This window comes from Toxorhynchites rutilus, chromosome 3 (assembly GCF_029784135.1).
Source record: "Toxorhynchites rutilus septentrionalis strain SRP chromosome 3, ASM2978413v1, whole genome shotgun sequence".
Lineage (NCBI taxonomy): Eukaryota > Metazoa > Arthropoda > Insecta > Diptera > Culicidae > Toxorhynchites > Toxorhynchites rutilus.
The window spans coordinates 86,697,032-86,707,427 of record NC_073746.1 but is presented as its reverse complement, the minus strand read 5'-3'; the positions used below and the strand labels follow the sequence as shown (position 1 = coordinate 86,707,427).

Sequence of the window (10,396 nt, the reverse complement as noted above, 5' to 3'; positions counted from 1 at the left end):
AATCGAACATTTCCCAGGAAAATTTCCTAATCCCTCGAAAATTCCATGGAAGCATTCTATAAACGCTTTACTTTTCTTTGGGAACTCCGAATGACTTTCTATTGCGCTGAGACGTTTGATTAACTCAATTTCAATACACGACTGTTAACCAAGCAAAGGTTCAAAAGAATTGTCAACGACAAGAAATGAAGCCCCATACGAATGATCACTGACAGAATCGACACAAACCAGCTTCACCTTTCCATGGATTTTTATTTCATTCGTACTGTAATCAAGAATCTTGGCATTCCGGACATCATCAAGTGGAAGACACAATTTCCTAACAATCTGTATGGGAATACAATTAACATCAGAACGTGTGTCTAGTTTGAACTTAACTGCTTCGCCATCGATATGAAAAACTTTTCTCCACGGACGGGATTCATCAAAGCGACCACACACGGAATTGGAATTCACTCTATAAAAATTCATAATATCTTTGTTACTTTCAGCCTCGCATACATTGTCTACCTGACCTAAAACTGACAACTTACCAGCGTCATTCCAGTTCACCGTATGTATCGTTTTATCATTCCTTCCAGTTGACTTCGATGACTGTTGATGACTTCCTGGCTGCTTCGTTGTCTTCTTGCGGCAACACTTGCTGTAGTGGCCAATTTCTCCACACGAATGGCACACAGCAGTCGATGCCGGGCAATTCCTCCGATGATTTTGATTGTACGGCCTTCCACAATTCTAGCGACGATTACGTGCTACTGCATCCACGGTCTTGGCACTCGAATCAATTTGCTCCTTCGAAACCACCTTTACTTCCAAAAAATTACTCTTCCGATCCAGTAGCTGTTTATTCTCGGATGCGGCTTCGAAAATCTTGCATGACTCGATGATCTTTGATAAAGGGTCGTCTCTGCCATCCAGAAGTTTGAGTTGCAGCTTCTTATCCTGAATCTCAATGATGATTCTATCTCGCAGCATACGATCGCTGTAGGATGTTTGACAGGTAGCGCAACTAAATTCGCAATATTGAACTTGCGTTCTCAACTCAGTCTCGAACTCCGCAAAAGTTTGCTTCTCTTTCTGCGCAATGGAATTGTATTTGAAGGCCTCCAGCCTGAGGGCATCCGTATACTAGCACATAGGATTTGACAGCGTCAAACATGTCCGGGTCGCAAATGCAATTTGCGACCACTGTCACTCGCGAGAACTGCCAAACTCTCAAGCTGGTGTAAAACAAGGCACTTAACATACTACCAGGTGGGTCAAAATGTGAAGTGGTTTTCTGCAGCCATTTAAAAAATACACAAAAGTAAATTAAGACGATTGAGCACAATTTGTGGAATATACTGATACTTTATGAAATACTCATTGCTATATTCATTATATTCATTACGTTTTACGCTGCAAGCGTTTCATTTATTGTCTTTGCGTTGAAGGCACCATAATGATTTGCGCCATTTGGAAAACGAAATTAAGGACGAAATTAACACACTTCTAGAACAAAAAATAATGAATGAAAATTTACTTTTCTGTATTCAATATGTATTCTATGTAATAGAGTAATACGTTTCCTCGAAAATTGTGAAATAATATGAAACTGAAATTGTGTTTGATGCTGATTTTATATTATAATGGTGAGTTTTTGTGATTATTGTGTTGTAAAATATTTGGAAATATACAACCAAATGGCTAAGTAAGCGTCAGGACTACGTGTTTTAAGTAATCGAATAACTTAAAAATCTACATACTATTTATAAGATTTCAAAACTACCTTCTTTAAATTTTCACGAATTTAACGATTGTTTCGAGTTAAATATGACGTTTACGTTTACGTGCGTTTTAAGCCAGATGTAAAGAAGGTATTTTAGTGCGGTGATAGCTGTGTTCTTCGGCTGAAAAGTAAAGCTAAAAATTTGTTTCGTTTCGAGTGATGTCGTCACACAACTGATCCGGTTCGAATTTTCGATTGTCATTCTGTGAATGGTGCTGCATAGTATAAATTGTGGATTAGATTTTTACGGAAATGATGTTTGATGATGAGCGTTGGAGATGTTATTTTGCAAAGATATACTAAAAAAAACTAATCAAATATTCAATAGCACGCATGATCAACCTAGGGTTCTACGTTTTATATTATCATTCAGACCCTTGTGATCATCATGATCATTACATTTCACATAAATTTTTTTTTCAAAAAACAATTCTTTTTTTAGTTAGCGAATGTGCGCACCTTGTTCCATAGATTTGCCTTGAGTTCGCCGAGTAATTTGATAGGTTTGGCAATGACAGCTAAATTTGTAGCACATCTTGACTCGCGGATCATATCCCCTTGCCCGGGGCTTGAAGGCCTCCATTGCAATATTCTTACGTGGGAGACAGTACTCGTCAAACGCCGCGATTATCTCTGCGAGAGTGTGTGTGGCTGCTTGATTTTGAGCGTCTTCAAAAATTTCATCGGCACCATTTTCACCATCATCACCCGCAGCGGCATCATTCTCCTCCAATCCGAACATGCTCTCCATACTTCCATTGTTAGGAAAAAGCGAATTGAAAATTTCCACACCGCGGGGCCAATCATCCATAAGAATGTAGCGATCTTACTTGCTTCGGTTTCCTTCATTTTGTTGTAGCGATGTAGCGATCTTACTTGCTTCGGTTTCCTTCATTTTGGTGTTGGCCCGGAGATAGATAATAAACAACTGTTTCCAGCGAGGCCACTCCTTCGCTAGATTTACATAATCCAGTGGCTGCGGCAGACGATGATCGAATCCGGACGCCATTTTCCTCCTCTGATTTGCTTGTATGCAAAACTAGTTTTCCGCTTTCTGTTGCACGTCGCAACGAAATCCAAACAAATGTTATTTGTTCTTCACCAGTTCAATTCCAATTCAGAAGTAGCATTAACGATTTTCTACGATTCGAAACGTTTCACTTCTGACACCATGTTTAAAGAGTTGATTTTATTTCACTTCTACATCACAAAAGAGTATTGGCGATCTAACGTACAAATATACACCTAGGCGGCGCTGCGGTGAAAGTGATGATGGTTTTAAATTTTGCCATGTAAGCTTATGGAAGGTTTGTAGTTCTTTCCATAAATTACAATGTTATAATCATAAAAGATTATTTGATTGCGATTAGTTTGTAAGAAATTTAATTCTGCGCAATTTTCTATATAACATGTTATTTATTTACCTCTTTCAGTAGTGAAAACTATAAAAATGTTGACAATGGTTGAATTAAAGAAGGAAATTCGAAAGCACAATCAAACACAAGTAGAAAAATGTACGATTCCTGCATGTAAGAACTACCTTTTTTTTTTTTTTGATAGTCATAGTTTTGTTTATTTCATGTTTTTTTTCATACAATAATTATTTCAGCTTTTTAAAAATAAAACCTTATTCATTTATGATTAAATAGAAGTTTAACGCATTCACATTACCTTGTCACCTTGGTCACCTTGGAAAGCCCGGAAGTAAAATATACATGATTTGTTTTTGAGTTTTAGGTTACATTAGCATCATTTTCTTAGTACAAAAACAAAATCCAGATGTCCCACCGATCGTTTACGTTTTGCGTTAGATCGCCAATATTCATGGTGTGGAGTGACGCTGCTTAACTACGCTAGCTAATTGACGAATTTACACAAAGCTGAATCAGTTCATGCGACACCTTAGAGCTCATGGCTCAGAACTACAAAAGTGAGGGTGTTTGTTTATTTTACGCACTGAAAAGCGCGATTAGGTCGTAATTATTAATCTAACCTTTTCAGCGTGGAAAGTTACATGAAACCGGAAAATTTGAAGATAAATTCTGATTTTTCTAAAAAATTTGAACGAAGTTCATACCAAAAAAACAAAACATCCTCATTTTACTCGCTGCGCCATCTGGTTGTAAATCCAACGTAAATTCGTCAATTGGCGATCTAACGCAAAACGTAAACGATCGATGAGACATCTGGATTCTGTTTTTGAACTAAGAAAATGATGATAAGGTAACCTAAAATTGAATAACAAATCACGTATGTTTTACTTCCGGACTTTCCAAGCTAGTTCTCACATGCAAGAATCATGCATTTTTCTACTTGTTTTTGATGGTGCTCTCGAATTTCCGTCTTTGATTCAACCATTGTCAATATTTATACAATTTTCACTACTGAAAGAGATAAAAAATAACATGTTATACGAGGGTCACTATTTATATTTCGGGAATAGGAACAAAAACAAATAGTTAAGCTACGAATATATTTTTATTGTTTTTCAAAGTACTCGCCACGATGATCGATACACTTTTGCATGCGCTTAATCCAATTTTCAAAGCATTTACGAGGGTCACTATTTATATTTCGGGAATAGGAACAAAAACAAATAGTTAAGCTGCGAATATATTTTAATTATTTTTCAAAGTACTCGCCACGATGATCGATACACTTTTGCATGCGCTTAAACCAATTTTCAAAGCATTTATTCCAATCGACACGAGCCTTTTTTTTGAGCGATTGTCAAATTATGTGGGATCCAACGTGAACATAATTTTCACACAACTAAGTGTTCATGTAAAATCGCATATATGCTAGTGCAACTAATGCTTAGGGATGCCTCAATCTCACAATAGGTTACATGACGATCTTGCTTAATCATTTCGTGCACAGCATCGATGTTTTCTGGCACTACAGTCGATTTTGGACGACCTTCACGAAACTCGTCGGACAGCGAACTACGACCACGATTGAATTCACTATACCAGCGATACACAGTGGTTTTTGATGGAGTTTCATCGCCAAAAGTTAAATTAAGTTGATTGACGCACTCTTGTTGTGATAATCCACGTCGAAAGTCGTAAAAAATCATCGCACGAAAATGTTCACGATTCAGTTCCATTTTTTTGCCGAGACCAAACTTTCAACTAAATATAAAATAAACAAATAGCGTCCGTATGACAAAATGTTCTGAGTACGTATATCGTCAAAAATGTCAAACTTCACGATGGAACCGTCAGATGGACTCACATGACATCAGTGTTGGCAATTCCCGAAATATAAATAGTGACCCTCGTATATAAAAATGCGCAGAATAAAATTTCTTAAAAACTCATCGTAATGAAATAATCTTTTATGATTATAACATTGTAATTTATGGAAAGATCTACAAACCTTCCATAAGCTCACATGGCAAAATTTAAAACCATCATCACTTTTACCGCAGCGCCGCCTAGGTGTAGATTTGTACGTTAGATCGCCAATAATAAAACTGTCCCTAAGACAAATGCATGGCGGTATTGGTTATGTCAAGGTGTATTCATGTATGTGGGAATACTTTAAATTAAACGAAATAGGGTTATAAAATCACATATTATTACAGAAGGTTGGGTTAGAAAGAACGAGTCCATGCTACAGTGTTTGTCTTGTGGCCCCATGTGCAGTCACAATGAAGGCTTGGTCGGCTGAGTATTGGGGTTTCGTGAACAAACAAAAAGTGATTGCGACACGTCGACATTTCAAAATTGCACACGCTGAATCGGTCTCAGATGCCAACACATTTCGAACGTGGTTAACCGATTTGACGGTTACAGGAAACAAATTTCTAAGAAAGAAACATGGACGACATAGGAGTTGAAGAGTACCTGAAAATGTGGAACAACTAAAAGGAATTTCATTTCAGGAAACACTGAGAATGTCAGTGTGTAAACATGCCGCTACTTTGTGAATGACAAGGAGTCTGATCATGAACGTCACTTCACGGTGAAAACGAATTATTTGTATGCAAAGTTATAGGCACTTCATTGCAGCCAGCGAAGACTAACAAAAGACACACAAAAGTTCACGCAAAGGAACCTCGAACACCTGAACATTACCTTACTTTCGTGTAAAACCTCTACAGGGTTTCCCTCATCACAGGAAATGTTTATCTGACAAACCATCATACTGACTCGCACATCGTAAGAATGCACATGGCTCGGAGAAAAAGGTTAACAACAACAACAACAAAAATCCAAATATGAACCTCGAAACACGGAAACACGGAGAGACGTAGTCCGAGTGGCGAATCAGCCAGAATGCTGAAAGTTACAATGATACAGCAATAAAACTTTCATTAAAAATGATTAACACGTTTACAGGATCAGTATCATGAGTAGATACTTTTGCTGAGAAGCTAAGAAGCGAACCGATTATATGCGAAGAAAGAGGGTTGTAAGGATATAAGGACAATTACACGAAGATCAATAGTTTTACGGAAAACATAGATTTGGTACATGTAATCAAGTTCTAACCTAACCAACACATCTCTCGGTGGCACATTTGGTTTTCTTTCTAAATTCGATCTGGCAATAACAATAACAATATCATACATAATGTTTAGTTTGTGATAACCTATGCTATGGAAAAGCTTAGATTGGTGCCGGCAAAATTAATAACAAAAAGAAGCGCATTTAACGAATATTTGATTGGACATGAGTTGGGAGAAGGTGTGAATGAAGTCTGACTCAAGTTCAGACTTTTGAATCACAGTTTGAGGCTAGTCTAAGTATTAATTGAGTAGAGCCACCATCTTTTCATCTCCGTTCCGCTTATGCTGTCAGTTTGCGATGGCAATATTATGGGCTAAAGAATAAAACTCATCGCGCTAAAAACTAAATGTCCCTTTCAACCGCACCCACCTTTGTAAGTGTGTGAGTCTTCTCGTTGCCTTAATTTGAGCAATGTGAAAAGGCTTAGACAAAAGTGATTACAAAACAGCGTCTTGATAAAGCATTCAAAATTTCTCGTATCGTCTAAAGCAGGGGATCTCAAACTGTTTTGGGCGATAGACCCCTTACTTACAAATACTTAAATAGGTAATTAATTTTTGAAACTAACTAACTTTAAAAGTATAGATAAAAATATGTTCCGGAAAAACGTAATCCTACATCAAAAACTATGGATGGGTTATACCTAAAATACAACCGCAAGTTGACGTAGGACTACCGTTGGCTTAGTAGACATTTGAGTGTATTGATTAAATTATTGATTAAACCAGTGATTAAATGAAACAATTTCCGAATTCAGATGCGAACAAATCCCAATTTAGTACAATTCATATATTGTGAAAAGATTACTTTCTTTGTTGCAAGCCGTATGGCATGATGCCTTGTTCATTTCATTCATTTCTCGTGGACTTACAAAATATGTCAACGAAAGAATGGCTAAACGATCAATGTGTCTTACATTTCCCCCTGCATTTATTGCATCTCCCAAGTGTACGTACTTCTTGAACCGCAAATTTGTTTGATTTGTTGAACTTCAAGCACTCAGTTTTGATTTTGACATGTAAGTTGAACGCATATTGTTCAATCGACGTTATCGACGTTATCGCAGCAAATTGGAAAGGAATGTCTTCCAATGCAGTAATGAATAACCGAGCCAAAGCATTGTGTTCATACCGCATTTGAAGTCTGCACATATTCCCAAGTGTAAAATGCAATGCCGATTTCTCCAGATTCTCTGGTTTTGAAGTCTGTGTTGGGGAACTCATTCCGGTCTGCAGAAACGCATGCGAGTACAAAAGTACCCGCATCTTGCATCTATTTCGCAATGCCGATTTCCCCAAGCCCATTGAAATCTGTGTTGGGGAAACTCATCAAGTAGCCGCACCTTGCATCAAATTAATGTGGCGAATGAACAGTTTTGTATAGAAAATTTGCATAAGGCACCAATCAACGTAAAAAACGAAAACCAAGGAAACCAAACATTCATAATTTTCGGTGACAAGTATCCTGAACGCTACGCTTTTTAAAATTATTTTTAATCACTTCATTTAAGTTCACTTTCACTGTGTAATCACGTTGTAATCTCTTGAATTAAATTAGTCGATGAGTGTCTTACCATTCAGGGTGGAAACTCAAGCAAGAAAACTAGTAAAACCAGGAATTTTTATTTAAAACCAGAAAAAATCAGAAGGATCAATGTTTTCAATTGTTATTTAAATGTAGTGCTCTTGTATGTTTTATATACAATGATCTTCAATCAGAGAACCAACGGAATTTTCGTCGACACTTGAGTCCCGTCTACAGTCAGAGTCTCTAGTCGGAGCAAGATTCATTTTTCATCTTCCAACAAACACTACCATAAAGAATTACACCATTTCTTTCGATTAATTTATAATTCAGGCTGTTGAAAAACGTGAGTATTAAGAAATCAATTACCAAAAATAATAAAAATAATTAAAAAGGAAAATAGGTGCTGTTCAGTCCGAAAAACGCACTGAAAAGTATTCGCTCCGTAAGCCACGCCCACTTTAGTTTTGTCGCGATGCACTTGCCCAAATGAGGGTATATAAGGCGATGCACTAACCGCGAACTTCATTCAGTTTTATCTCGACCGTGTGACAAGCAACAAGGAAAAGTGAACACCATCAACAGTAGCGGAATAAATAGCAGCAGCATTGAACCAGCAGCATTATGATGTCAGCAGCAATGGCAGAGCAAGAAGAATAAGAAGCAGCATTGCGTCAGCAGCTATATTGCGTCGCAACAGCATTACATCAGATCCAGTGTTACGTCAGCAGCAGTGGCAGAAGAAGAAAAATACGAAGAAGCAGTATTGCATCAGCGGCTGTACTGCGTCAGCAGCAGCGAGTGAATTTTAACGTATTTAAACAATTCAGTGAGAATAATTACAATGAAAGCAGTGTAAATAAAGCATAACCCATGTCTCCATCTCGCACTACTCAAACCCAAAATCCATAAAGTAAAGAAGAGTTTTTCAAGCATTTCCGAAAGAGTAAAAATGCTCTTTTCAGAGCATGTAGAGAGTTTTCCATGCCAGGAGCGGAGCCATTGGGGCTCCCACCCGGCGATTAAGGCGTGAGGAACACGAGGGTTCCTTCCACGCACCCGTTGTGTCCAAGAGTGGATCAACGCATCCTACATACAGTCCACCCCTAGTTCCCAGCAGACGGAATAGGTGCTGCCAAAGAAGATTCAACGAAAATCGCAGTCGTGGATACAATTCAAGCGACTGTAATTAGTCCATTTCCACTGAAACGCAGAATACACGCACGAGTGAGGTCGTGAGCTTATTTGGGCAATCTTCCTCAGCAAGTGGCAGACAAGATCCCATGAAACTCTAGTGCTCTAATGCTAAGCTCTTTGCACATATATTTCCGGACAGTGGAATGGTACCAAATTGCATACGGTATTGTGCCATATTTTTTGAATGGCATCCTTCGTTTACTAGAAAATTGCAAGGATATCGTTATCGGATTCGACGAAACGATAAATAAAATTTCACAAAAGCAACATGTGACTGTTCATGGAGGTGAACGTTTGAGACACACGAAATTAGCGTGTTTTAGTTCGCGAATTTTGATGAATCACCGTCGGGAAAAAGCTAAGCGTGGGGTTGCGTGAATTTCCACCGCTTCACGCCTCACTTGCACCGCCACAACTGGGTACACGGCCCTTAACCGGTGATACCAGCACCCGCCACCAGATGGCACTGGCATGGGCGACAAATATTTAGATAGGTCCGAAAATGGGAATTCGGACCTGTACCTGGGATCATGAGGGTAATGACCGGGTCGAGAGGTTGACGACCAGGCTTGAAAAGGTATAAAGGGGACTGGAAAAGAAACCTTTGGACGGAACGGTCGAGTTTTAAGAGAAAAAAAAGGATATTTCGCGCGTGGAAAAAAAGGCGATTGTTCGCGCGAATAAGATCAGTGAAAAGATTGGTGAAAAGAAGGAGATCAAGGTTTAAGAGGATGGAGAAAAAAGGTGCGATCGTGCGTTATCCGCGAGTGCTCGCGGAATTTTCCGGGAATTCGCGATTTCCCGACAGACGACGAATTATTATTATCCCTTCTACAACCGGAACATCGAGTCGTCGCAGCCCAGCTTCCAGGTGAGTGTAGGTTAAGGAAGTGGGTGGCAAGGCAACGTAGCCAAACGCGAGGTTTTTCCCCTAGCAAATAATAAAGCGTATGCCGACCCTGAGGCATTTTTAAAGGGAGTTTCGTGTGTGCCACCGAGCACCGAAACCCGAAGTTACACTTTGGCGCCCAACAAAAATTAGTTTCAAAACTATTTGTGCAAGGGAAAAACTCGAGATTCGTTATTGGTTCATACAGAAGTCTCTGGGAAAATTCCCATTATTTCAAGAGCTAGTATTGAGCTATAACATAACAGAACGGTTAGTGGAGACGAGAAGAGTACAATTTTTCGGTTCGGAATGAGCTTGAGTGAACGCGAAAGATTAATGTGACTACCAACAATCAAGTGAAACAAATTAAAACTAGATTTTTACATTTCGAATGGAGTTATTCTAAATGCAAAACGTTCTTAAAAAAGTCAATGTGAGTTCTTCCAAACTATAAAGAAAATTGAAACCAAAAACATAAGTACCTGTATTACAATGCTTAAA

General features: G+C 38.5%; 1 long non-coding RNA gene across 1 annotated transcript; it reads right to left on the bottom strand.

Annotated features, from left to right (window-relative positions):
* Positions 1-232: 232 nt before the first annotated feature.
* On the bottom strand, positions 233-1,248 carry LOC129779262 (uncharacterized). Its single transcript, XR_008743611.1, has 2 exons — positions 534-1,248; positions 233-457 (listed from the first exon to the last, which is right to left on the bottom strand). It is a non-coding gene; the product is annotated as an uncharacterized LOC129779262 (long non-coding RNA).
* Positions 1,249-10,396: the final 9,148 nt, after the last annotated feature.